Genomic DNA, 24,394 nt, shown 5'->3' on the forward strand with positions numbered 1-24,394 from the left:
TCAGAAAAAAAAATTGACCGTGAATTGTAGTACAAATACCTCAAAACCAAATCCAGAGAAGAAGAAATGTCAAATGAATCCTTTTAAGTAAATAATGACATAAAAATTATGTTCAATAAAGGGTCATAGAGGCATTGGTTAAAATTAATTGAAAACTAATGAAGGAATGGGTCAAAGAACAAATGTAATAGATAATCAATGATTTTATTAAAGGTAACAATAATAATCGTGAGATAACATACAAAATATATGATGCTGAGAAAGCAGTACTTAGGGGGAAATGTGTATCACTAAGCACTTGCATCATAAAATAGAGAAAGAGCAAAATTGGGCATGCCATTAAAAAATTTTTAAAAATTAGTTAAAAATCCCTAATAAAACACCAAAATAGAAATTCTGTAATTTCAAGGAGAGATTAATAAAGTTGAAAATAAATAAACCATTGAACTATTAATCTTTTTAAAAGTATCACTAATATGGAAACATGTTTTACATATTTCACATGAATAATTGATATGATAGTGTTTTCTTTCTCATTGAGGTAGAGGGTGAGGGAGGGAGGGAGACAATTTAGAATTCAAAATTTAAAAAGAAAAGAATTGTAACATAAATTATATTTTAAAAGGAAAAAAATAAAGAAAACTATGAAAGTATTTTAAATATTACTTCTTACCACTAGTTCCACCACATTTCCCAAGCTAAAACTCCTTTAAGAGAGACTTTAGATGAATAAACAAGATACTAAAGACAACATTTTAGCTCACTTTAATAGAGAATAAACATTTATTAAATGTCTATTTTGCATAGAGCCCTTTACAGTATTTTGGAATAGATACAAATCTTAGTTAAAATCCTATCTATGACTTCATGAAAATTATCGTTCTGCAAGAAAGACCTAAATAATTAAAACAAAGCCCTAGATGTGCAGTCAAATTCAATCTTAGACATTTAATAACTGTCTGACACTTGACAAATCATTAAATTGCTGTCTGACTCAGTTTCCTCATCTGTAAAATGAAAAACAAATCATAAAACCTACTATTCAGAGTTGCAATGGCAAGATAATATTTGTAAAGTGCTTTGAAAACCTTAAAGTGATACATAAATTATATTTATTATAATTAATGCATTAGAAGGAATAGAACATACATGAAATAGGTAACAAGAATTTTATTCATTTTATAGAAAATGAAACAGACTCAGATTTGAAGTGACTTGTCAAAGATAATATTATTACTTAGCAGGAGACCTTTGACTTGAACCCAGGTATCCTTCCTACCATAATATACTTCTGCTGAAATGAAAATACAAATGGAATTAGACAGCTGCTAAATTTATATTGTTTTTAAACAGGAATGGTGTTATTAATAATACGTTCTAAGGAGAGTACAATCATGAAGCAGAATTTGTCATCCAAACGTTTAATACTTGCAGACATAATATATCAGCAGGTCAAAAAGCATGTGGTCCAGTTCAAGGTATTTAAAGGGCACATGCCTGCATTTTATTTTCTGTGGAGTGACCTATAGCAACCTTGCTTCGCAATTTCCTAAATAGCTCATACAATGTCATGCACTCAACATGAACATCATAAACAGTAATTGATGGTGATTACAGGGATTGTCTAAATTATCTTCCTCAGTAATTTATTTATTTAAACTAAAGAGTCCATGAAATTTATTTAAAACATTTAGGCAGTGTCTCTAACATCCTTACAGAAACAACATTTCTACCTTAACAACATTTTCACACACTTGATGACTTCCATGGACATTTCTATTGATTATTTTCTTTGAACCACCCAAAAATACTTTAATGGAGTTATCGCTTTAAAATTACAGTGAATGGCACATAAAAAGCAGTTAAGGAATACTCTCTCTCTCTCTCACTCTCTCTCTCTCTCACACACACACACACACACACACACACACATCTCAAAATATGCCAACCTTGTGAAATGGCAGCCTTAAATGCTAATTTTATTTTTTGCATAAATATATCAATGGATGAATATTGTGATCGATGTGGGCAGTCCCTTCAGTGGTTTAGATTACAAAAAAGAAATGTTCTCACATTGCTAAATTCTTAGAGGATGTAGACAATATTGCAGAGATCTCTTCTGATTATTTTAACATTCAAGGGTGAACTCATGGTTATAGGACCAATAAGAGGGAGAAATGGACATATTCCTTATTTTCATGACCTCTCAAACATTTCTAAAATAAGAATTATGCACAACAGATCAAACAATTTAAGTTATATCCATAGACTAAGATACCAAGAACTCTAGCTAGATAAAATTCAATGAACTAAGAGCAAAGAAGCTATTTCCTAATTCCTAATGTGCTCTCACTTAGCATTCACTCCTCCATAGATCATTATTCTCTGGAACAGCTAGCTGTGCAAGCTGACCTATAGGTTAGAACAGAATTCATCTCTGCCTTTCCCCCACCCCTACAGCAGGAAAAAAAAAACAAACAAAAGTTCAAAGTTTGCTCTGGCTTAGACTCTAGAAATTTAACATAGCAGCACCCTGCTGGAACAGACTTGAGACAGAGGACATTGGAATAGAGGGAACTGGGGCAGGATGCTCCCTAGGCCTTTAAGGAAGAGGACTGTCATCTAGTTGAAACTAGGTTTATTCCACCAAAAATTAGTTGGGGCAAAGACTGAGGCTGGTCAAATGATAATTCTCCAGTGTGGGAAGAAGCTGATTCAACTTTCAGGTTCAGCTAACTGTCAATCTATCATCTAGAAAGTGTGCCAAAGTGGAACATAAGGGAAAACAAACCCACAATTACTAAAGATCTCAGGAGATCTTTGAATGATCTAAAAGACAGATGAGAATTTTGAAAATAAAATATATGGTCTTCATGTTTCGCAGAAGAGAAAAAATGAATCTATGGCTGCAAGTGTCACCAAAGAAATAAAAGAACATATAACCGATTGGAAATGGAAATATGCAGAAATAAAAGTTAATATGGAAAAAACAGAAGCAAAAAAATGCAATAACATTAACAGAAAACATGATCCCCATGCAAGCAAAACATTTTGATTTTGAAGATAAAATGAATAGAGACAGTTCAAGGAATAAAGATCTCCAGAAAGAATATCAGATGTCAAAAATCCTGAACATGTTGACGTAATAAATAATACAAAAAGATCTTCCATGAAAAATAGAAAAGAAAAACTTATCTATGAAAGATTTCACAGATAGCCTCTAGCAAAAATATATTTTGCAAAATCCAAGACATATAATTGTTAAATCCAACAATTCCAGTGACAAACAACAAATCCTACAAGTGACCATGTATACACACACACACACACACACACACACACACACACATACACACACACATATGGAGTGAGAAGGGAATGTAGTGGGAGAGAGAGAGGGAGAGATGGAATGGGGTAAATTATTTCACATCAAAGGGGCAAGAAAAAGCTTTTATAGTAGATGGAAGGAGGGGGAAGGTAAAGGGACATGAATCAACCTTACTCTCATCAGAATTGTGTCAAAGAGGGAATAACATACACACTCAACTGGGTATAGAACTCTATCTTACCCTATAAGAAAGTAGGGTAATTCAATTTAAATTTAAATATAAAGGAAGGAAATCTGAATAACCCAAGACCATCTTATGCCCACCAGAAACCACAAGAGAGAAAATAATAATATATTGTAAAGAGCAAAGGGCCCCTCAAGATACAGCTGAAGGTGACATATTCTGAAAACTTGGGCCTAACTATAAATTTTTAAAAAAAAACAATGAATAAACATAGATATTTGAAGTAACCCTACAAAAAAACAAAACCCAGACAAAGCAAATGATTTGCTTTATAAACACAACTTAGGAAGCACCAGAAATAAAATACATTATCATAGACAAAAGAGGAAAAAATTTTAAAATAACTTAAAAAAGAAAGACACCTGGAGGAATAAGAAGAAAAACAAACTTGCCAAAACAAAACAAAACAAAATAAGAGCAGAAGAAATGCAAAATAGCAACAGTGAAATCATTAAGTGATAGAAGGCTATTTTTTCTACCTTATTTTTTTATTTCCCCAAGTTACTTTAAAAATGATTTTTAACCTTCATTTTTAAAACTTTGAGTAACAAATTCTCTCCCTTCTTTCCTCCCCACCCTGCTTCATGGAGAAAGCAAGCAGTTCAATATAGGTTATACATGTGTAAAATAATAGTCATGTTGTAAAAGAAAATATAGACCAAAAAAAAAAGTATACTTCAATCTGTATTCAGATACTTCAGTTCTTTCTCTGGGGATGGATAACATTTTTCATCATAAGTCCTTCAGAGTTGACTTGGATCATTGTGTTTCTGGCAACAGCTAAGTCATTCACAGTTTATCATTTTATGATATTGCTGTTACTTTATACACAGCACATTTCACTTTGCTTCAGCCCATGCAAGTCTTTCCAGGTTTTCTGAGAGCATACTGTTCATCACTTTTTATAGTATAATAGTATTCCATCATAATCACACACCACAACTTGTTCAGTCATTCCTCCAATTGATGAGCATTCCCTCAATTTCTGATTCTTTGTCCCCTGAAATGAGCTCCTATAAATATTTTTGTACATATAGCTTTTTTTTTGTTCTTTATCTCTTTTGCAATATAGAGATAGTAGTGGTATTGCTAGGTAAAAGGGTATACTTGGTTATATAGCCCTTTGGGCATAATTTCAAATTACTCTACAGAATGGTTGAACTCTACTAACAGTGCATTGACGTTTCATTTTTCCCACATCTCCTCAAACATTTATCATTTACCATTTCTGTCCTATTAGCCAATCCAATAGGTATGAGGTAGTACCTCAGATTTGTTTGAATTTGTATTTCTCCAATAAATGGTATTTCTTTTTCATATGATAGCTTTGAATTTTTTCATATTAAAACTGTTTATATCTTTTGATCATTTATCAATTGGGGAATGACTTGTTTTCATAAAATTGACTTAGTTCTCTATATGTTTGAGAAATGAGGCCTTTAGCAGAGAAACTTGCTTCAAATTTTTTTTCACTGTTACTATTGCTAACTGTATTTCCTTCCATCCTACCCTCCCACCTGTTTATTCCATTCTCTCTCTCCTTTCACCCTGACACTCCTCAAAAGAGTTTTGCTTCTGAATACCCACTCCCCCAATCTGCCTTATTTTCTATTAATCTCCTCCTCTTATTATCCCCTTCCCCTTCTACTTTCCTGTAGGGTAAAATAGAGTCCTACATCCAGTTGAGTGTGTATGTTATTCCCTCTTTGAGGCAATTCTGATGAGAGTAAGGTTGATTACCTTCCCCTTACCTTCTCCATCTTTCCCTCCACTATAAAAGCTTTTTCTTTCCTCTTTGATGTGAAATCATTTACCCCATTCTATCTCTCTCTTCCTCTCTCTCCCACTACATTCCTCTCTCACTCCTTAATTTTATTTTTTTGATATCATTCCTTCATATTCAACTAACAGTTAGGCCCTCTGCCTGTCTCTCTGTATATCTATCTATCTATGCATATATATATACATATCTATGTATCTTTATACATAGATACATATATATGTGTATGTACATATGTATATAAATACATGTACATATATACAAATATACATACACATACACATATTCATACACACATACACATACATATATACACAAACACATGCATATATACATATATAGATACATATACACATACCTATATATATATATACACACACCTATACACATACATACATATATACATATATGTGTGTGTGTATGTATGTGTGTGTATAGATATAGATATATACATACACGTACTACTTCTAACTACCCTAATAATGAAAAAGGCCTTTGAATTACAAAAATAGCATCTTTCCATGTAGGAATGTAAGTATTTTAAACTTATTAAGCCCCTTATGTTTTCCCACTCCTGTTTACCTTTTTATGTTTCTCTACAGTCTTGTACCTGAAAGTCAATATTTTTTATTTAGCTCTGGTCCTTCCATCAAGAATGCTTGAAAGTCCTCTATCTCACTGAATATTAATTTGTCCCCTCATGGATTACACTCAGTTTTGCTGAGTAGATGATTCTTGGTTGTAATCCAAGCTTTTTGACTTCTGCAATATCATATTCCAAACCCTCTGGTCATTTAAGTAGAAGGTGCTAAATCTTGTGTTGTCCTGAATGTGTTTCCACAATACTTGAATTGTTTCTTTCTGGCTGCTTTCAATATTTCTCCTTGACCTGGGAACTCTGGAATTTGACTACAATATTTCTAGGAGTTTTCCTTTGGAGATCTCTTTCAGAAGGTGTTTGGTGGATTGTTTCCATTCCTGTTTTACCCTCTGGTTCTAGAATATCAGGGAAGTTTTCTTGATAATTTCTTGAAAGTCTCATTTTTTGATTTCAGGTAATCCAATAATTTTTAAATTATCTCTCCTGGATCTATTTTCAAGATCAGTTGTTTTTTCTATGAGGTATTTGACATTATCTTCTACTTTTTTCATTCATTTGGTTTTGTTTTATTGTTTCTTTTTTTCTTTTTTAAAAATTTTATTAATTTACTTTGATTTATCAATAATCATTTCCATATGCTTTTGAGTTTAAAATTTTCTCCCCCTTCCTCATGACCACCCTTCCCAAGATGGCACACTATGTGATATAGGTTCTACATCTACATTCCTATTAAACATTGCTTTATTGTTTCTTGATTTCTCTAAAGTCATTAGGTTCCATTTGCTCAATTCTGATTTTTAAGGAATTATTTTCTTCAAAGAGCTTTTGGACCTCCTTTTCCATTTGGCTAATTCTGCTTTTTAAGACATATTCTCCTCATTGGCTTTTTAGACCTCTTTTACCATTGGACACATTTTTTTTCAGTATTTTTTGTGTCTCTTACCAATATTACTGATTCATTTTTAATGATTTTCTTGCAACACTCTTATTTTTCTTACCAATTTTTCCTCTAACTCTCTTACTTGATTTTCCAGATCCTTTTTGAGGTCTTTCATGGCCTGAAATAAATTCATATTTTTCTTGGAGGCTTTGGATGTAGGAACTTTGACTTTGTTTTCTTCTTAGTATGTGTTTTGATCTTCCCTGTCACCAAAGTAGCTTTCTATGGTCAGAATTTTTTTCCTGTTGTTTGCTCATTATCTTAGCACTTTTAACTCTATTAAAGTAGGGCTCGGCTTCCAGGGTGGAATGGAATTGTCCCCAGCTTCAGGAGTTTTGTGCAGCTATTTTCAGAGATGTTTCTAAGGACCTTAAGCTTTTAGTTCTTCCAAGGTGGCATGATCTAAAGAGAGGTGTTTGCTATTCTACTGGCCTGTGCTCTGGTCTATGAGTGACCACAAGTACTCTTTTATGCCCTGGAATTGTAAGCAGGTTACCTTCTCACTGTGGCCACAAGCTCCACTATGATAGTGTTTCTCCTTACTGTGGGACTGCCACCTAGGACTGCAACCCAGATCCTGCCTCAATGATCCCAATAAGACCCCTCTAATCTTTTCTGACCAGATGTTAGATCCTCCCTACTGTGTGTGGGCTGAGAGATTCAGAAGCAGTAGCTATGGCTGCTGCTGTTGATTTAGTCATTTCCAAAGCCTGTTCCTGGTTTGCTGGGGGCCGGGGCTGTGCTAGTGAACTGTGTTGGACTGAGCTCCACTCTCACCCAGGTGCAACAGACCTTTCCTGCTGATCTTCCAAGTTCTCTTGGGCTGGAAATTTGTTTTACTCTGTCTTTTTGTTTGTTCTGCTGCTCGATAATTTGTTTAGAGTCATTTTCAAAGGTATTTGAAGGTGTTTGGGGTAGAGTTCAGGTGAGTCCCTGGCCTTACTCAACCATCTTGGCTCCTCCTCTCCTACATGATTTATTTCTAAAAAATAAACAAGGAGAGAAGAACGAAAGCAGAAATCAAATAGAAGAAATGATTGTGGAGCAAAAGCCCTCAAATATAATGGAAAAACTTCACCATATAGCCTACAGGTGATTCTTTTTTGTTGTTGAGGAGGGGAGGATGTGTAAATACATATACATTACAAAATCAGAGGACACATTAAAGGGTTAAGAGTAGAGAAAAAGTGAAATATTTTATATACTCTATTCAAATCAATGATTAATAATGAAGGAAGAATAATAACTTAATACTATAATCTCTCAGGATAATAGTATCTCAGGGGAAAGAAGCCATATAGGAAAATGTATGAGAAGGCAAAGAAAGTGATTGAAACAGGGAGACAGAAAAGCAAAAGATCTTGTTTCATTTTTGGAAGAAGGCCCCATAGCAGATTGCTCCCTAGGAGGGGAAAATATATGTTTTATAATGGGAGATGGGAATATTACAAAGGATATAGCATTCAGGGATTTGGAACTTACATTCTACCTGTCCTTCCCAATGAGAAGGAGAAATCAGAACTCATGCAAACGACTGACACCCAGATGATTGGGAGAGCAAGGATCAAGAGAAATTTAATGTCAAATGGACTAAAGAATGGTCACATGGAGAATAAAAGTTAAAATGAATTGCAAAAAGACAGAAAAATTCTAACCATACACTAATCCTTCTGTCCTATTACCTACAGGGACTGAGATTTCTAAGAGTGAAGCAGAACAAAAATGGGGCCAGAGAACAAGATCTATAAGGCAATAACATAAAAACTCTTTAGAAGAGGTAACTTAAAATAGGTACCTTTGAAGCTTAAATTCCATGAGGAATTCAGAGTTTAAAGAAGGAATAAATAAATATAAAGCACATGAGTTAAAGAATAAAGGAACAGAATCTCCAGAAAGAGAAGAGAAATAATGAAGAGAACAAGGGAAAGAAATTATCTTTAGAAAAAGGTGCAGAAAATGAAATAAAATCCCAACAAACAAAACAAATTATTGAATTGTATTTAATTACGTAACTGAGAGGGGAAAAAAGAAGGGAAGAATTAGATACCCACATAAAAAAGAAAGAAAATGAATTTAATAAGTTAAGCAAAACTTCAAAACTAGGGCTGGGGTAACAAAGGAGAGGAAGAAAGTTGTGAGGGTGAAAACAGCTGGTAGGGATCAGGCTGCCTTAATGTAGATTAATCTAAAATAACTGAAGGAACCCAGTACTTTCTCTACAAAGGAAGTGGGGAACGAATCCTAATTTTTTAAAAAAATAAAGATTAATAGAAGAAAATAAAACCTCACTCAACTTTATAGCTTTTTTTCTCCTCTTCTGCTATAAACACAGCATTCTGTTCCTTCAGTTAGCAATCTTTTTTAAGGTATCCTTGCTCCCACTGGCTCCCATTACCCCTAAAACCATGCTTTCATTTATTACCCCTTTCCCTTTGGTATTGCATTTATTAGTTTCTTTTTCTCTCCTGCTTTTATCTGCTTATATTTCTTACTTTTTTTTCTTTTCTTTCATTTAGTCAAGTAGATTGTCCCTTAACTTCCCTTTCAACTACTCCTGTTTCTTTTAATCTAATTTTCTGCACCCCTTCCAAGAAGAATTTTTCTCACTTTCTTCATTGCCCATCCTTCCCGTTTACTCTAGAATCTAATTCTCTGATTCAAGACCTTTATAATTATCTTGTCTCTCTTTTCTCTGAATTCCTCATACCATAAAAGCTTACAATATAGTCATTCTAATCTCTGCAGTATAGGCACTTTCTTCACCTACTTTGTCAGGCTTGTCCCCTGAATTCACTTTTTCAATTGTGATTCACTCCCAGAACAGCCAATTGTTGCTGGTGTCAAAGAGAGTACTATCTTCAGGTAGGGCCCTTCCCCATCACTTCCTTGATGATATTGTCTACCACTGATCTATACCTTCCCCTGTTTACCTTTTCCTCCCCCACATCTGCCTCAAAGTCTCCTCTGTAGGTCCATGGTCTGCCCCTAGGAACAATAACCACTTCTTTCCAATGTAGCATGAACTCAAGCACCAAATCCTTCAGTACACAACCAATTTAAGGTACCTATTTCCTTTCACAGACCATCTCTCTTCCCTTCAGGAGCATTCATCAGTGAAAAACTCCCCTCACCGCAGTAAGGCCTCGTTCTTTCATCTCCTTTTCAAACCTTTTCCCTCTCTACTCATCCACTTCCCTGTAGGCTCTTCTCTTATGGAGACCACAGAGGTCACCTTCCAGTCTTTGCTAGCCCTTTATCTAATCCTGGTATAGCACATACTGCGATAATGTTCCACTTGCCACATTTCATGTTTTCAGCAACATTGTAATATAGTCACACACCAAAAACAAATGAACAAATAAATAAACAAATTCATTACCTTTCAGGTAAGATGTCATCAAGTTTAGTTCATAATATCCTCTATCTCCTTTTTTACTGTTAACTCTACCAGATTTCTGTCTTCACCCCTATCTCCTTGACTACACTCAGGAAAAAAAATCACTAGTATCTCTTGTCACTATTGCTGTTATTTTCTAATGGGACACCTATGATGCCTAGGTTGTTGCTATGCATTCTGTATTTGAGATCAGTATGTTTTCTTTGCCTTATTAGCACATTTTCTTTTAATTCTATTGTTTTTTGCTTCCTAGGATAATCTTAGATTATCTTTCACTTATTTTCATTGACAATCTATTGTTACTTTTTACCTTTTTCCCCCCCCTTTTGTGAGGCTTGCTATTACAGATTCCAGTTTTTCAATTCTACTCATTATTTTTTGCAACACAGACCTAAATTCTGCTCTCATAATTTTCACATCCTTTTTGAACTGTTCAAGAACTGTTCTGGTTGCATATTATCCTCAAATTCCACAAGATCATCTGTCTTGTTAAGTGCTGGATCATTTTCATTTGTTTTATAGTATGCATGCATAGATGCCTGAATTGTTGACTAGAAAAGGAGGCCATATATCCTTCTAGCATTATTATTTTTTTTTCTGTTGACTTATCTTATGTTTATGTTCAAGGTCTTTGAGTTTTCTTCTGCCTGAAATCTATGGTAATTTTGATCTTCCCACCCCTTCTTTATCTAATTGCTCACTTTTTGACTTCCTTTCCTTTGATTATAGCTTCCTTGGGAGCTATATAATTCTCAAGGTGTTTTAGCCTACTCCAAGCTGACCAATTGGCAGTTCACCAGCCCAAGTCTCTTCCTCAACTGCCTTTTTGTAGTTAGAACTGGCCTCATGTCTATGTTTTACTCTTTCTGTCAGGACTGATGGAGTTATTTTTCAGCTTCTCCCCCCATGCCTCCATCCACATACAGTACCAGCATTAAAAATGAAAAGGCTGATTTCACCATGAATGAAGAGAAAATTAAAACAATAATTAGGAGCTACTTTTCCCAACTGTATGCTGATAAATCCGACAATCTAAGTGAAATGGATGAATAGTTAACAAAAAAAATATATAAATTTCTTGGAATAACAGAAGAGAAAAATAAAATACCAAAACCCCATTTTAGAAAAATTGAATTGAACTAGCCATCAATTAACTCCCTAATAAAAAATCTCCAGGGCCAGATGGATTTAAAATAGAATTTTACAAGCATTTAAAGAACAATTAATTCCAAATACTATACAAACCATTTGGAAAAATAAGCAAAGGAGGAGTCCTACCAAATTCTTTTTATGATATAAATACAATGCTGATATCTAACCAAGGGAGAGTCTAAAGCAGAGGAAGAAAATTATAGGTCAATTTCCCTGATGAATATTGATGCAAAAAGTTTTGAATAAAATATTAGCAAAGAGATTACAGAAACTTATTACCAGGATGATATACACTAGGACCAGGTAGGATTTATATGAGGAATGCAGGTTTAATATTAAGAAAACTATCAAAATAATTAATCATATGTATAACAAAACTAACAGAAATCATATCATTATTTTAGTAGATGTGGAAAAAGCTTTTGACAAAATACAGCACCCATGGGCCAGCTAGTTGGTGCAGTAGATAGAGCACTGGCTCTGGAGTCAGGAGAACCTGAGTTCAAATCCGTCCTCAGATACTTAACACTCACTAGCTTTGTGACCCTGGGCAAGTCACTTAACCCCAACTGCCTTACCAAAAACAAACAAAAAACCAAAGAAACAAATAAAAAAAAACCAAAGCAACAAACTAGTTGAAATAGTTAACACAGTCAGAGAAACAGAGACAGAAAGAGACAAAGAAAGAGACAGAGGGAAAGGAAGGGCAGGGCAGAGAAAGGCCTGGAAGGGAAAGGAAAGGGAAGGGAACAGGAAAGGGAAGGGAAGAGGTAAGGAGAGGAGAAGAAAAAAAGGAGAGGAGAGAAGTTTGTGTATCAGAAAGCAAGCTGGAATTACAGAAAGGACAATATTTGTCGAGTTAATCCAAGTTCTCTTTCTCCTAGTCATATCTTACACCAACTCATTGACTATCTAGAGACAGTGGTCAATGTCAATGAATTTATATAACATTTTGAATGGTTGCTCACTGGCCTGCATATCATAGTCCAGACATTAGTCATTCTTAATCCATTTTTTTGCACAGATTATCATTCTTTTATGTAGCTATGGATCTTGGTTATATGTTTCTGCACTATTAGGGAGACTGATATAATCAATATGATGAGATATGCAAGTAGGGGCACCTGGATAATTTCAAGAACCAGATGAGGACATCTCATCATTTGTAATTTCTTTAAGATAGCCTCTATGATAGGGCAGGTGGGTAGCACAGTGGACAGAGCATGAATTCTGGAATCAAGAGGACCTAAGTTAAAAATCCAACCTCAGACACTTATTAACTGTGTGACTCTGGGGAAGTCACTTAATCCCAATTGCCTCAAAAAAAGATATCCTCCACACCATTAGCTAAAAATTAAATACTTGGTAAATGCATCTCTAGTCATGTTTCATGCTAATCAGAAGATCATAGAAGAATGCAGTTCTTTTAGGTTATATACATCAGGGAATCTTACAGAATCTTAAACTATGCCAAAGAGACACTATAGAGAATTTATTTTAATAGTATCAAGTCAAAAAAGAAAGACATTTATCAAACATTGAAAACTGGCCAGATATTTTACAAACATTATATCACAACTTCTCACCTAGGAGGGTGCTATTATTATCTCCAATTGATTGCTGAGGAATTTGAGGCAGACAGAGTTTAGGAAATTTACACAAGTCATATCTGAGGAGAGATTTGAAGTGATGTCTTCCTGATTCTAGGCCTTGAATTCTCTCTGCTGTACCACCTGGTTGCTTATGTTGGGGGGAACACACGCATATATCTGTATACATGCATGTGTATATATGTACATATATATGCATATTTAAAGTGTTCTCATATTGCAAAGGATTTAAAAAAAAAAAACTCTTTGTTTTGTTTGGTCCCCAAAAGGCAGAACTAGAATAATTAGGTGGAATGTTAAGGGAAGTATATTTTGGCTTAATATAACTTGATATCTTTTGAACAAAAGAGCTTGGTAAAAGTGGAATGGGCAACCTCATATTATAAGAAATGATTGTGGACCCATTCAAGCTAATACTGCTTGACTGCTTATTGTGAATTATACAGACAATTATATATTTTGGACAGAAGGCCTCTCTTTATCCTTCCAACTCCAGAATTCTATTGAACAATTTTACTTACATTTACAGAACACAGGTAAGCAGAACTTGTGCTTGACCCTAGTATTTTTCTTCAGAAATCCAATAGTCTCTTTTCCATTGAACTACATTACCATTCTTACAGCTTTATGCATATAAAGACAATTCTTTAAAATTATGAGGAGGATTTTTAAAAATTACTTTTAACCTCTTCTAATTAGAAAAAGGAGTATTTGGTGCAGAGTCAAGATGGTGAAGTAAAAGCAGTGACTTGCTTGAGCTCTCCCCCAAACTCCTCCAAATACCTGTAAAAATGGCTCTAAATAAATTCTAGAACTGCAGAACCCACAAAAATACAGATTGAAACAAATTTCCAGCCCAGACAACCTGGATGGTTGATAGGAAAGGTCTATTATGCCAGGCTGGGAGAGGAGTACAGTTCAGCATGGGCATGCAGTCAAAACAGGCCTCAGTGAATCAGAAGCAGGCCTCAGAGGACTGTGGTGGCTGTGGTAGCTTCCAAACTTCTCAACCCACAAAGGCCAAAGACAACCTAGAAGTCAGTTGGAAAAGTCTGTCAGTGCAGTGAAAAAGAAACTTGGTTCCAGCCACAGTCCCAGCATAGTCTTGGGTGGTAGCTGCTTCTGGAGCTTCTGGCTCACAGACTGAGGGAGAATCAACTGGCTGATCAGTGGGGGATTGTAGGGATCTCTTTGCTGGTGGTGAGGCAGAATTCTTTTGCTTTGCCTGTGCTTGGATATGGGTCACAGTTTGGGTGACAATCCTGGGACAAGGAGGAATATCTCTGAAAACAGCTACACAAAACCCTGAAGCTTGGGACAGTACGTTCTCCACACTGGAAGAAGACCCCTACCTTAAGAAAGAGTCTATAACTCAAGTAGTTGGCTTGGATCATGAGCAAACTGTGCAAAAAACCTCAGATGGTGGAATTTTTCTTTGCTGACAAAGATCAAAACATATAACTAGGAGAAGACAACAAAGTCAAAGCTCCTACATTTGAAGCTTCCAAGAAAAAATATGAATCAGTCCCAGGCCATGGAAGAGCTCAAAAAGGATTTTGAGAAGGAAGTAAGAGAAGTATAGGAAAAACTGGGAAGAAAAATGAGAGTGATACAAGAAAATCATGAAAAACTAGTCAACAGCTTGCTAAAGGAACCCCCAAAAATACTGAAGAAAATAACACCTTAAAAAATAGCCTAATCCAAATGGCAAAAGAGGTCCAAAAGCCGCAAAAGGAGAAGAATGCCTTCAAAAGCAGAATTGGCCAGATGAAAAAGGAAATCTAAAAGCTCACTGAAGAAAATACTTCCTTAAAAGTCAGAATGAAGTAATTAGAAGCTGGTGACTTTATGAGAAATAAAGGCATTATAAAGCAAAACCAAAAGAATGAAAAAAAAAGACAATGTGAAATATCTCATTGGCAAAACAACTGACCTGGAAAACAGGTCCAGGAGAGAGAATCTAAAAATTATTGTACTATCTGAAAATCATGATTAAAAAAAAGAGCTAGATATCATCTTTCAAGAAATTATCTTGCATACTTAAGCTATTCCATTGATCCACCATACGATTTCTTAGCCAATACCAAACAGCTTTGATGATTGCTGCTTTATAATACAATTTAAGATCTGGAATGGCTAGGCTACTTTCTTTGAATTTCTTTCCCTTTATATTCTGGACCTTTTGTTACTCCAAATGAATGTTGTTCTTATTTTTTCTAAGTCTATAAAATATTTTTTTTTGGTAGTTTGGTATGGCACTGAATAAGTAAATTAGCTTAGATAGAACTGTCATTTTTATTATATTAGCTCTACCTACCCATGAGCAACTGATGTTTTTCCAATTATTTAGATCTGACTTTATTTGTGTGAAAAGTGTTTTGTAATTGTGTTCATATAGTTCCTTCATTTGTTTCGGTAGGTAGACTCCTAAATATTTTATAATGTCTACAGTAACTTTAAATGGAATTTCTCTTTCTATCTCTTGCTTTGGGGCTTTGTTAGTAACATATAGAAATGCCAATGATTTATTTGGGTTTATTTTATAGCCTTCAACTTTGTTAAAATTGTTTATTATTTCATGTAGTTTTTTAAATTTTATTCTCTAAGTATATCATCATATCATCTGCAAATAGTGATAGCTTTGTTTCTTCTTTGCCTATTCTAATACCTTCTATTTCTTTCTCTTCTCTTATTGCTAAAGCTGACATTTCCAGTATGATATTAAACAACAGTTGTGTTAATGGACATCCTTGTTTCACTCCAGATCTTATTGGAAATGCTTCTAGCTTGTCCCCATTACATATGATGCTTGCTGAAGGTTTTAGGGAGATGCTATTTATTATTTTAAGGAAGACTCCATTTATTCTCATGCTCTCTCATGTTTTTAATAGGAATGGGTGTTGTATTTTGTCAAAAGCTTTTTCTGCATCTATTGAGATGATCATGTGGTTTCTGTTAATTTTGGTGTTGATATGCTCAATGATGCTGATAGTTTTCCTAATATTGAACCTGCCCTGCATTCTTGGTATAAATCCTATCATAGTCAGGAAAACTATCCTGATATTCTAAAACTAGAGGTTAAAATAGAAGTGGAAAAATCCATTGATCACTTCCTGAAAGAGATCCCCAAAGGAAAACTCCTAGGAATATTATAGCTAAATTCCAGAGTTCCCAGGCCAAGGATAAAATATTGCAAGCAGCCAGAAACAAACAATACAAGTATTGTGGAAACACAATCAGGATAACACAGGATTTAGTACCTTCTACATTAAGGGACCAGAGGGCTTGGGATATGATATTCCAGAGGGTAAAGGAGATAGGATTACAGCCAAGTATCACTTATCACAGCAAAACTGAGTATGATCCTTCAGGGGGAAAAATAGACGTTCAGTGAAATAGAAGACTTAAAAGCATTCTTGATGAAAAGACCAGAGCTGAATAGAAAATTTGACTTTCAAATACAAGACTCAAGAGAAGTATGAAGAGGTAAACAGGAAAGTGAAATCATAAGGCCTTATTAAGGTTTAAATGTTTACATTCCTTCATGGAAAGATAATATTTGTAACTCATGAGACCTTTGTCAGTATTAGGGTAGTTGGAGGGAAAAATTATATGTACAGATACACTGATATATAGAGGGCACAAGGTGAGTTGAAGATGAATGGGTGATATCTGGAGAATAAAATTAACGGGTGAGAGTAGATTAAACTGGGAGAAGGATAAAGGAGAGCTAGAATGGGGTAAATTATATCACATAAAACAGACAAGAAAAGTCTTTTACAGTGGAGGTGGAGTGGGGAAAGTGAGAGAGAATGAGTGAATGTTATTGTCATCAGATTTGGCTTAAGGAAGGAATAACATACACACTCATTTGTGCATGGAAAGCTATCTTACCCTAAAGGAAAATAGGGGAAAGGGGATGAGAGAGTGGAGAGATGACAGAGGGGAAGACAGATTGGGGGAGGCTGTATTCAGAAGCAAACACTTCTGAGGAGGGACAGGGTCTAAAGAGAGAATAGAATAAATGGGAAGTGGGATAGGATGTATGGAAATAAAGTTAGTTTTCCACAGCATGAATACTATGGATATTTTTTACATGATTAAGAAATTGTAACCTGGTGCTTGCCTTCTCAATGAGAGTAGGTAGGAAGGGAGAAAGGGAGTAAATTTGGAATCCAAAATTTTGAAACAAATGTTAAAAAATTGTTTTCACATGCAACTGGAAAATAAGATATACAGGCAATGGGGTATAGAAATCTATCCTGCCCTACAAGAAAACATAAGAGGAAGGTGATAAAAGAAGGGAAGGGGAGATAGAAGGGAGGACAGATTAGGGGAAATGGTATTCAGTGTGCACACTGTCTTGAGGTTAGGGAGGATGAAATGGGGAGAGAATTTGGAACTCAAAATCTTGTGGATGCAAATAAACAAACAAATAAATTATGAACAATTAATTAATCTCAAAAATATAAAAAGAAAAAAGAAAAGAAAAATTAATATTTAAGAGGAAGAGATACATGATTGTTAACTTCATATTTGGGGTTTGGAAATAAATAAAAACTATTTCAATACTAAGAATTTTTTACTTTATAGTTCCAGAAACTAGACTTCTACACCATGGGCAATCTCCAAAGCATTGTTCTTTTCTCCATATCTTTTCCAGAATTCTTTTATATAATATTTTCCTTTATTGTAAAGTAGGCTCTTTGAAGGAGATTGTCTTATTTGCATGCAACATTTAGTATAACATATAGCAAATGTTCAAAATATGATTTATTTACCTTCTAAAGAATTTTGTAATCTGCTCTTCCAGGTTGAAGGTAAAAGTAATAAAACTTCCAGAAGCAAAAATCATTTTCACCAGAATGCAATATTTATAATATTCTTCCTATATCTTTTAAACCCTAGCCACTACTTTGAGTTAATTCTCCCTTCAAAAAGTTAAGTGTTTATTACTTCACCTTGTAGTGCTGTAATGCTCAGAATATAAACCTATATTCATTAAAACACATATATCAAATTCCCATGATCAACATTTCTAAAAGATAAATGGGAAAAATAAACACTTATAACATGTCATATCTAGTCATATTTATTTAGTCTTATGGTCTGATTCCCATCATATATTGACTGATTTCTTTAAGTCCCATGGTCCAAAACATATAAATCAATTTACTTCACTGTAAAAAAGTTATCAAAATGGATTTTTAAAATATTGTGCACAAAATTCAAACTGTTCATTTTAAACTTTTATGAAGTGTTCATCGTTTGAAGTCAAGAGGTCATAACACAGAGGAATTAAAAGACAGCTGAAAATGCATGTGTTTCTTGGATGTTGGGAAGCCTGCCAAAACTTCTAGCTATGATTTCTAGATAATCAAGAGACAAGAAAAGCAAATGCATTTCTTTTCAAAGCCTGATGACATTTGTCTCTTAATTTCCATGTTTCCTTCTTATACAGCTGCTAAAGGTATTCATCTTCATCTTCTTGATTAGATGTTATATTGACTGATTAGTGGACTTAATAGGTTTTTAAAAAATGAAACACTGTTATTTGCTTTCCTAAGTTTTTCTTAAAGAATACTGCACAACCCTAGAATCTTTGCCTTCTCTTTTTGCTTAAATTAACTCTTTTTTCCCCCTCTGGGCCTTCTGATACCTTGCCTTCTCCTAGGTTGCCCTATATGTCTAAATCAATCTCCTATTCAACATCTCCTCATTTCCCTCAGTTGTTTAAAGTTCAATTCAATCTCTGCCTTTAAACCTTCCTTCAATTAACTTGGAATGGTGGGAAAATGTCCCTATAGCCTTAAGCTGCCTCCAAGGCTGCTTACCAGCAAGCATCATTGTAATCACAACTCCAAATGAAATAGAAAACAAATTATGGTGTATCTTGTTTTGGAATACATGATGGTATAAGAGCTTTGAAACCAAGCTAATTTGATACAGGAGAGTTAATTTTTTCAATTAAAAAATTCACTTTTGATATTCTATTACCTCATATTCCAGTGGAAATGACTCTAGATTCTCCAAGACTGTGGCAAGGAAGCACAAGCTCTGGTGGGTCTAGAAACACTGGAAGGACATTATTTGTGAGCTTGACATTGGCTGAGTGGTTTTGAAGGTTGAGGAATAGCCTAGAGAAGGACAGCAATTCTTTTGATTAGAAATTTGGTGACAAAGAAATTTGTTTCTTTAACCATGTGCTTGTTTTTCTGGTTATTAATTTACTTGCACACTTACAAATTATTAACATGTTCTTTTATACACATATTTCTTTACTTGAAGATATTTGTATATATATATATGTATGAATACATATATGTGTACGTGTGCACACGTTATGCATATATACGTATTTATATTTGCCTTATTTAGATGCAGCATCTACTGAGGCAAAAGGCTTGGGATCTGCACCTTTGGATGGAGCATTCACTCCCTGGAGTAATCATTGATTACTGAGGAATCAGCTATTGGTCCCTAGATAGGCACCAGAACACTTCTAGATCAGTGCTTCTTAAACTATGGTTCTTAACCCCATATGGTCATGTAACTGAATGTGGGTATCACAGAAAATTTGCAACAATAGAAGGTTTCTGAATGTATGACCAAAATTTAATTTACAATCAAATGCATAATGACATCAAGGTGTTTCTGGCAGTGCTTGTCCATGTTGCATTATGCTTCACTGTAGCCTTTGTTCTGAAACACACATGTGCACTTTGCACTGTGCATGCCATCACACCATGCAACACCAATGAATGCTGTCAGAAAAACCTTGGCTCAGATTTGAGATGATTATATGTTATGAGTTGCAGTATTTTTACTGTACATATAAAATCATAAATGAATTTTGGCTTGGGATTAAGACAGAATTTCAAACAATTTCTAAAATGACCCTAAATATACTTTTGACATTTGTATTACATATTTATCAGAAGCAGTGTTTTCAGCACTGATTGATTTGATTATAAAAATCAAAATATTAATCAACTATGAAAAATGTTGAAGATATTCCAAGTCCTGTAGTATCAAATATTTCACCCGGCTTTAATTCCTTATAGGAAAATAAACAAGCATGTCCATCTCATTAGAATGCAAATTTGCTTTCATCTTTAATAAATAGTAAAATTATATGTATACCAAAGAATTATTTGAAAATAAATTTCTTTATGATTTATTATTGGTAAATGTTTGATTTGAATACCTATTTTATATACCTAAATACCCTGGCTCATGTAAAAATTCCTTGGGAAAAAAGGGGTTGCAAGTGGAAAAAGTTTAAGAAGCTCTAGATGACACTTCTGTAGTCTTCTTCAGTAACCAAATAACAGCCCTTTCCCCTTCTAAAAAGGAAACATGCATTAGTTACATATTCTCTGTATTTAAAATTATTTCTAACTCACATGCAAACAGTAGATAAAGGTCCCTCCTAGCAGTATTTAAGTCTAGAAAGAGGCACTGAACCCAGAATTTAGGGTTATAGATGCCTTGGCTTTAGATCTTTAAAATTATATTCAGCAAAGTTTTCCCCTTTCTTTCCACAGCAAACTTCTTGAAACTACACTGTATCTTACAACATCTATTTCCTATTCTTCCTCTCTTTCATCGTTGATGTATGTGTTGATAACTTAACTGCTGAGATTTCATTTGGAATGGTGGTCACTTTGAGGAGGAAGGAAAATGATATAAATATAAAAGGTTCTGTCACAGGCCAAAATCACCACATTTCCTAAGTGAAAAGTTTTTATGACCTGCTCCTGGGAGAGAGGAGAATGTGTACATATGTGCCTACCATGTGGTTGGGAGCATCTCTTTTTCCATTGGCTGCATAGGTAGCTTGTCTGAATTTTTAAAATTCCATGATAGTAGTCTCTCTCTTAGCTCCGTTTGTGTCTTAACATGAAGTACACATTTATTCAAAGCAAGTACCATGATGGGATAATGGAAGAAGGCCTGAGGGTTGTACACTCCACATCTACTTAAATCATCTCATAAGCTGTTTTTTTTTTCTTTTTCAGTTCTAGTTGTAGACTAGAGAATGGATTTCACAAGCCAGGATCTCCAGCCAAGAGGATCTAGGAGCCCAAGATCCCAGGATGGATGTTACAGCAAACCCTTCAGGAAAAGCCCTAAAAATCAATGGTCCACAAGAGACATTCATATACACACATACATATACATATAGTTATATTACATATATGTGATATATGCATGCGTGTACATATGTACTTGCAAAACAAACTTTCTTAGTGAGGGTTTGGACCTGAACTAGTTGGTTATAATGCTATGTAGGAAGTGAGTTACCTATGTGTGCTTTACTTTCCAGAGACTGAGATTGTTTACTGGGTAGTAAGCTCCTCAAGATGTTTGAGAAGGGGACAAATATTTTTATGTTTATTCTTACTCTACCTTTGAATATAATAAGTAAATTTATCTGATGTCAAATTATTAAATGGAATTAGGCTTCTATTCACTGTCCTCTAAAATTGGGAGGAACCCAACTGATAAAGGGTTCTAGTCAATGATTCGGAAGACAGAGCTCAGATAACTGAAGATTACTGAAGAATTTTGTGAGGGTTTGTGCCAAATATTACATAAACCTCAAAGTGGGGCAAGAAAAATCCCTTGTTATTGAATACAATTGGCATTTGTTGGTAGCCTTAGAGCGATTTTATGGTTGGAACTTTAAATTTTAAATGCCCTATTTTTGGAGATCTTATAGAAATTGTCAAAAAAAATTTAGCCTATAATCACATAGATGAATTTTTTCCCCATGTGCATTACCCCATAAGTCTCTTTCATTGATGTAAATTTTCTAACTCTGTACTTGTTGATTCATTCAGTATATAAGCACTGACACTTGTATTACTGAATCCTGTGTAAGTATTGATTTTGAATATAATGTGAAAAGTAATAGAGTTTATATTACTAGAATACTGCTGCCTAGTTGCAAAATGCCATTTAAAAAAATTCTTCTTTTTCAGGTTGGCGGGGAGTGAAGCGGCAGCACCATAAAGGCCTCAGGCACCCTGAGAGAATATAAGGTAGTTGGACACTGCCTGCCTACTCCCTAGAGTCCAGTGCTGCCTGTTTCTCGGATGTGGATCTTTTCTCCTAATCATGTTGTAGCAAAGTCCTGATCCTGGTACTTTGTTTCCCAGCTGAAAAAAAATGAAGAAGTCTTCTGGAGAAATTGTGTACTGTGCACAGGTCTTTGAAAAGTCCCCTGTTAGAGTGAAAAACTTTGACATCTGGCTGTGCTACGATTCAAGGAGTGGAACCCACAACATGTACAGGGACCTGTCCACTGCTGGTGCTGTCAGTCAGCACTACTGAGCTATGGGAGCCCATCACCATGCCTGGGCCCACTCCATCCAGATCACGAAAGTGGAAGAAATTCCTGCCAGCAAGTGCCCCCCCGGTCTGCAGTCAAGCAGTTTCATGATTACAAAATCAAGTTCCCTCTGCCTCACAGAGTTCTGCATTGCCGGCACAAACCATGTTTTCCTACCAAGAGGCCCAACAAATTCTTTTAAGTATAGAGACAAGGAGGCACCTGTTTTATTTGATCTGTTTAAATAAATTTCTCAATTGGAAAGCCTTCCAAAAAATTTATCTTGCATTTGAATAGACTTAGAGTCTATGTAATGAGTAAAGTCTGTTAAGTCGAGCCTGTTTAAGCAATGGTCTTTGGTGAATTAATATGAAATGTTTCTTGTTTACTGAATCTGTGAAACTTTGTACTTGTAGATAACTGTGATTTTTGCCTGCACATGCAGGCACATGCGGGACTGTTTTGACTCTTTCTTGTATGACACTGTGGAAGAAAGTGAAAGGAGAATCTTTATGCTAACACTAAGAATCCAGAGAACTGTTCTGGATCAGAGTCATGGACAGCATATTTAAATTGCATCCTTAACTACTTGATTAGGCTGGCAGATTTTTCAGATGAGGGTAAATGATTTCATTCTGTCTCTTGTTTGTTCAAGAACTCTTCCCCTAACCATAAATCTGAAAGTTAATTTCTCTGATCCTTAATTAGCTTTATACGTAGGTTGTATAAGTATCTTGTGCTTATTGTGGTATGTAGTATGAGATGTTCTACAATTAAGTTTTATCAGATTGCTTTCCGGTTTTCTCAGCATTTTTCCCCAAGAAGTGGGTCTTTACTCAGGTATGTGGGCACTTTATCAAAACTCTGCTACTATGTCTTCTTGTTTCTTGACCTGCACATTTAAGTATCTAAGTTCAATTAAAATAAGGGTTGTGTTGTGTGTCCAAGATCTATGACTCATGCACAAAGTGGGCACTTAATAAATGCTTGTTTTCTGATTGTTTAATCTGGTAGTGTGGTGGTAAATGTTCAAAAATTGTTATCTCTGGAAAGGAAATACCTAATTTTATCTCTTAAAATTAATCTGATTATTAACATTTTCCCCTTCACTGTCTTAAGTCTAGACAATTGACAAAACAATAGATCAAACACTGATTTGTAGCATGTGCTAATTTCAAAGGTGTAAAAGATCACAATGAGAACTAAAGTATCCTCTCCCAAGAACTGGTACAAACTTGCCACACTCTACCACTGAGTTAGCTTGTTCCACTGATCATTTCTTCTATTTTTCAACCAGTATCAACTAAAAATATTAGAGTTCAGAAAATATAGTTTCAGGTCTTTCCAGTATCAAATTTCGACTATGTGTGAAACTTTATATTTTACTTATTTTTTTCTTGTAAGCAATTTTACTTTCCACTCCTTAATGAATTCTGTTATCCTCTTTTATTTTATAGATAGCTTCATCCCAATGCATTCATTGTTATGAATGTCAATTCGTTTTTTATAGCCATCATGCAATTTTGTTATTTTCCTTCTCTTTGCCATGTACCTTTTCTTTTTACAAAGAAGGCTATGAAAGAAAAGGAATGTGATAAAAACAAGTATAAATTTAAGTAATCTGCTTCTATCACAACATCCTGTTTTTCTTCATCTTTCCCAAATCATGATCATAGGTTTTGATATTTTTAGTTTATTTTTCATTTCTAAGTTGAAATTTGTTTTGCTAGTGACTTTTGTATTCTTGTATGTCTTTCTTTTTGAATCAACCACTCCCCTCTTTCTGCCTCAGCCTGTTTGTCTATTCAGTTTAATATATTTTTGTAGCAAATTCATGTGCGTGAGATAAAGAAAAAGAAACTTTTTAAAAAATTACTTTTGTTTTGTTAAAATAGTTCCCGATTTTATGTAAAAATTTTAGCAATCCTTTTTAAAATTTTAAGTTACATATTCCCTCCCTCCTTCCAACCACTCCCCATCTTGAGAAGGCAAGGAATTTGATTTT

At 34.6% G+C, this 24,394-nt stretch overlaps 1 pseudogene; it reads left to right on the plus strand.

Annotated features, from left to right (window-relative positions):
* The first annotated feature begins 3,026 nt into the window (after positions 1-3,026).
* Positions 3,027-22,591, plus strand: LOC110210864 (large ribosomal subunit protein eL20 pseudogene; annotated as a pseudogene).
* Positions 22,592-24,394: the final 1,803 nt, after the last annotated feature.

The sequence above is a fragment of the Phascolarctos cinereus genome, unplaced genomic scaffold (assembly GCF_003287225.1).
Source record: "Phascolarctos cinereus isolate Bilbo 61053 unplaced genomic scaffold, phaCin_HiC Scaffold_726;HRSCAF=1367, whole genome shotgun sequence".
Classification (NCBI taxonomy): domain Eukaryota; kingdom Metazoa; phylum Chordata; class Mammalia; order Diprotodontia; family Phascolarctidae; genus Phascolarctos; species Phascolarctos cinereus.